We start from the raw sequence: 6,156 nt of genomic DNA on the forward strand, positions 1-6,156 counted from the left end.
TGGCAGAGCGAGGCTCCTCAAGTTATTTTGGCCTCAGGTGACAATATTTTTAACATACAGTGGTCTTTCCTGGGCCGTTGTAGCACCGCCAGAGATATGTGATTGGCAAGGGTTTTCTCAAAGGCAAATAAAACGTTTTAGCTTTCTTTGTGCAGTTAATATACTGTAAGTGTTGTGTTTTTTCCTCTAGTCTTTTGCTGTGAAATCTGGTAGAGCTTGAGCTTTAGATTAACCCCTTACCGACATTTGACGTAAGTACTGCATCGCGGGAGGTGCGTTCCCGCAATTTGCAGTACTATTATGTCAGACTTCTGGCTGACCGCGGCGTGTCAGGGGCATTTGACAAGAATCGGGAAAACTATATAAATGAGGTATCACCGTAATCATAGTGATCTGTAGAATAAAGATAATATAGTATTTTTAGTGTACGGTGTACGACCCCTAAAAAATACAAAAAGGAAGGAAACCAAAATTGACAATTTTCTTTTCACCCATACATTCAAGAGTTAATAAAATCTCATCAATAAGCTAATGACCCACTAAAATGAAGTATTTGTAAAGTGCATCTCATGTCGCAAATAATAAGCCCTTATATGTCCAAATTGCCAAAAAAATAAAGATTGTATAGCCAATAAAAAGTGACAATGCATAATCTGCTCTGAATGGAGCAGCTTCCCTTCGATGCCCTGGCGTGTGCCCATAGAGCAGTTTACCACCACATATGGGGGATTGTTATACACGGGAGAGATTGGGTATCAAATTTTGTGGAGCGTTTTGGTATTTTATCCACTGAGAATTTGTACATTTTTTGAAAAACACATTAATTTAGCCAAAAACAATTTACTTTCAAAATTGTATCCGATTTTGTTTTAACCCCTGTAAAACAATTAAAGGGTTAAAGGGGTTATCCGGGTTTAAAAAATTTCTTATGGCCGGGCTGGGGAGGGCTAGTTAAACATAATAAACATATACTTACCTCGTCCGGCGCCGCTGATGTCCCGCGCCGCGGTCCCTTCGATCCGTGCCCCTGTTTGTTTACAGGGGCACGGAAGCCGCGCACAGGGAGCTTCCGGTCCGCGATGTGGACGGCTCCTCCCATCCGTCCCTATCTCTCAGCGTTGAAAGCGCTGGGAGGTGGTGCGCATGGGAGCTTCCGGCCGGCCGGAAGCTCTCTGTGCGCACTTGTAATGAAACCGGCGCACAGAGAAGACCGACCGCGGCGCGGGACATCGGCAGCACCGGAGGAGGTAAGTACATGTTTATTATGTTTAACTAGCCCTCCCCAGCCCGGACATAAGAGATTTTTTAAACCCGGATAACCCCTTTAACAAACTTCATAAAAGTTGTTTTACGTATATGTTGAGGGGTGTAGTTTCTATAATGGGGTAATTTATGGGGTATTTACTTTTATTTAGGCCTCTCAAAGTGATTTGAAACCTGAGCAGGTCCCTCAATAGCAGGATTTTGCGTTTTTTATGAAAATGTGAAAAATCACACCTGACGTTCAAAGGCCAATAACATCCTACAAAAATAAGAATATGCATAAAAAACCACGGAGGCATAAAGAAGACATTCGGTGAATGTTAGTTATTACGTTTTTTTTTTGCGGTTATGACTATGTGTGGAAAAAGTAGAACATTTTGAAGTTCAAAAATCGAGAATTTTTCCAAATTTTCACCAAATATCTGATTTTCTCATAAATAAATGCAACACATACCACCAAAATTTTTCTACTAACATGAAGTACAATGTGTCACGAGAAAACTATTTTAAAATCACTTGGATATGTTAAAGCATTTCAAAGTTATAACCACTTATAGTGACACAGGGCAGATTTGAAAAAATGGCCCGTGTCAGGAAGGTGAAAAGTGGCTTCGGCGTTAAGGGGTTAAATAAGGTTAAAGGAAACAAATTAGTTTTGACAAAAATGTTCCTGAAGATCCTGGTCAAGATTTGAAAAAATGGGCCGTGTCAGGAAGGTGAAAAGTAGCTTCGGCGTTAAGGGGTTAAATATGGTTAAAGGAAACAAATTAGTTTTGACAAAAACGTTCCTGAAGATCCTGGTCACTTCCTGAACGTTCCTGAAGATACCTTTTTTATATGTTGTTAGTAGCAGCAGGACTTTAAAAAAACAGGATTTAAATTCCAGGATTGTAGCTGGATGGTGCTGACAGCGAGCCAGGCAATGTCTAAAATACGTTTTTAAAGTACTGAAACGATTCAGAATGCGGACAAAGACATTTTTTAAATCATTGCAGAGGCTATTGGAACCTGTCAAATGCTAAAAATGCGATCCTGGTGACAGGTTTCCTTTACAAATTCTGTTATTTACAGAGAATGGGGGGGGGGGGCTGCAAAATTTAAGGGAAAAAATATATTCACAACAAACTCTGCAGTCAGTGGCCATCATGGTGGTCTGGACCAGATAGAGTAGATGAGGAAAGACAATGGGGCTTATTTACTAAGGGTCCGCGGCTGCACTTTCATTGGTATTTCTGAAGTTTTCAGGATTTACACCGCTGAGATAGATATTTAACTAGGATTGTGTTTCATGCAACCCGATTGTGCCGTGACTGCGCTGGCTTTCATGTGACAGAAATCAGGGTTTGTGCCGCCAGATGATCCGACTGATTTGAACTGAGCACGGGATTTAACTTTCAAATTGTCTGAAATGCAATGCACTTTTGGGGGAACACGTCAGGACGGGTAAGTAAATGTGCCCCAATGTCTACAGAGAAAATTTTACCTGTGAGTCAATGGATTTATAGAGGTCTTCTTGTCTCTCCTGAAATTACTAGAACATTTTTGTGTTCCAGAAAAAATATCTCTGACCTATTTGATAAAAGCATTTTATATTCCCCATTGTATATGATGAGTCTCTTTCTAGTATTATAATGTCACTAATGATTGGATACTATAAGTGTGTGGCGACACCCTGTTGTCAATGTTAACAGATACAGCCTAGCAGGTTGATGGAGGAGAAAGAGGTCTACATGATCTGCCAATAAAATGCAAATGTTTATGGATTTCATTAAAGAAGACCTGACGTGCAATTTTACCCTTCACACCAGTAATACTTGCTGATAAAGGGTTAAAGGTCCTCCCCATATCACCTAAATTTATCTTTCATTGAGGCACTGTACCTTAATAACAGTTGTTTTTCTAATTTGCAAATGAGTAGACAGAGTCAAATTCTGATTAGAAGAGTCATGTTTCCTCCAGGCTTCCAGTGAACCCCACCTCCTTCTTTTGATTGACAGCTCTGTGTCTTTTCAAATCTCAGCCTGAGCAGACAGGAAGTCCTCTTTCTGTCCTTATCAGAATGCTGTTTCTCTCACTGCATGGCGAATTTAGCAGTGAGCACAGTGTGGGAGACTGCAGACCTTTTCGCCATTTCCCGCGCCCCTTGATGGACCGTGCCAAGCGGTGGTGGAAAGGATGTTACCCACAACAAGGCATTTTAGAAATTGATGTTATCGCTTTTGCTACATCTGAAAAAAAGAAACATATTATTGCAAAAATTGTCTCAAAAGGGAGCTACCTTATTTAGACAGGCAAATCCCTGAATGAATTTCTTCTTGACCTACATAAGTCGCTGCTCACCAGTGGCGTAACAACTAGGTTCAGAGTTGGAGGGGAGGGCGGCAGATTGTGGGTCCAAGAGGAGACATAGATAATCAATCGTATGTGTGTCTTAAACACACTCATACAGCTGATTACCAGAGCACACAGAAGTGTCTCTGCCTGCGCATACTGTATAATGCAGGTGGTGCGTATCACGTCACATGTGTCCTATACAGGAAGAAGCTGCCACAAGGCAAAGGACCAACCTGGGGAATCAATCCAATTAGTAGGGGGGGAAGATGCGGATTTCCTCATTAACTATTATGGGGGAGCTGCAGAATTCTACATTAAGCAGCTGAACTCTGCATTAACTATTAAAAGTAAAGGCTCCTGATCTCTGCATTAATTAAGGGGAGGGACTCCTGAACTCTGCATTAATTAATTATTTGTGTTGGGGTGTGGGATGCTGATCACCACATTAAAGGACACCTGTCATCAGGTCTCTGTCACTAGTCCTGTCACTACTACTGTTGGAGCAGCTCACAAGGATCCCATCCCAGCCTTTATCTAGTCAATTCATACATTACTCATTCTAAAATCATCTTTTCTTTATTATGTAAATGACACTGGTCACATGGTCAGAGGCAGTGATGTCACTCCTGTTAACCCTCCCCTCTCCTCCTTCTGCTCATGTCTGTGTGTAATGTATAGTAAAGCATTGCTAGTGTCTGTGCTTTATCTGCTGTGTTCTGCTATACACATGTGAGAGACATGTTCTGCTATAACATGGCTGTCTGGAGCTGTTGTATCTCTCCTATACACACACACAGGATGCAGGGAGCGTCAGTACCAGGAAGCACATGGAAGAGCCATTACACCACTATTCATCATATCATTATACAGGCTGTCAGTCATGTTCAGGGGCGTGGCTAGGTCAAAAGATCCGGGGCTCGTGCCCCAGATCTTTTGGCCTGTGCCCCAGATCTCCCTGGGCCAGCAGGACATTTGTCCCGCTGCCTGGGCATCCTCCCCACTCTCATTATGATCCGTGTCCTCTGGACATAGATCATGATGAGAAGCTGCACAGTGTACACTGCTTTCTCTGCAGGACCTGTGATGATGTCACAATCACATGACCTGCAGGTTGAAGCAGTGCACGGAGCTGCACGAGTGAGGTGAGAGGGAGAACATAGGGAGATCTGTATGGGCACATTACAGGAGGGCAGATGAAGGGACATTACAGGAGGGCATTAGAAGGGGCTGTGTTTGGGGACATCACTGGGTGACATTACAGGGGGGCTGTATGTTGGGACATTACAGGGGTGCTGTGTTTGGGGACATTACTGGGGATTGTGTGTGGGGGACATTACAGAAGTACATTACAGGGGTGCTGTGTGTGGGGACATTACTGGGGGACATTACAGGGGTGCTGTGTGTGGGGACATTACAGGGGTGCTGTGTGTGGGGACATTACTGGGGGACATTACAGGGGTGCTGTGTGTGGGGACATTACAGGGGTGCTGTGTGTGGGGACATTACTGGGGGACATTACAGGGGTGCTGTGTGTGGGGACATTACTAGGGGACATTACAGGAGGGCTGTCTGTTGGGACATTAATGGGGACATTACAGGGGGGGCTGTGTGGGGGACATTACAGGGGGGCTGTGTGGGGACATTACAGGGGGCGTGTTCACACGTGGCAGTAGGAAGGGTCTAGGTTTGCTCACACATGAGTTTCTAGTGATGGTTATGTGATGGATAACGAGCGCCTGGTCTCTTGTATTTGTTTAGATGCAAACATGTGAGTGCAGCCTTACAGTATTTTGGGAGAGTGTTAGGGGCAGCAGCAAGATAACACTGTCAGGGTGTGTTCATATGTTGCAGTTTGAGGTGGTTTTAGGTGCAGTTTTGTTAATTTAACAGGGGAAAGACCTGATCTGAACGGGTGAATTTGAGTTTGAAGGGGAAACCTGTTCCACAAATGTTGTTCACTTAAAATAACAAAACTGCACCTAAAACCACCTCAAAACTGATTACGATGCACTTTTAACTGCAACATGTGAACGCGCCTTCATGGAACCAAGATATTGGGACAATGAAGGACATAAGAACTCCATAGGAAGGAGAAGTGGTGATGCCTAATAGTTGAGTGGACATGTCACCAGCAGTCACTGGATGTAACAGGTAGGGATTTCTTCTGTTTCTGTAGCTGTATATACCCTCAGTAACATTGTTATTGGCACAACCAAAATGTGAGAGGATTATTTACAGGAGGGGGTATTACTGAAAGTGCGATACACATGCATTGGGGCCCATTACACCATTATACCTCACACCATTATACAGACAGTCATGTGTATAGGATTATCCCATACACACAATCTGCAGGGGTCACCAGCACCAGGAAGCCATTACACCATTATATCTCACATTATTATACAGGCTGTCAGTCAAGCACTGGGGGTGTGGCTGTGCCTCCCACTCATGAATGCGCTGGACAGCTGAATAAGATAATGACTCATTGGACATCTCACAGGTCATTTGCATACAGCTTTAGGACCTCAAGTTTACAAGCATGTAGAGGGACAATGA

This window comes from Engystomops pustulosus, chromosome 6 (genome assembly GCF_040894005.1).
Source record: "Engystomops pustulosus chromosome 6, aEngPut4.maternal, whole genome shotgun sequence".
Lineage (NCBI taxonomy): Eukaryota > Metazoa > Chordata > Amphibia > Anura > Leptodactylidae > Engystomops > Engystomops pustulosus.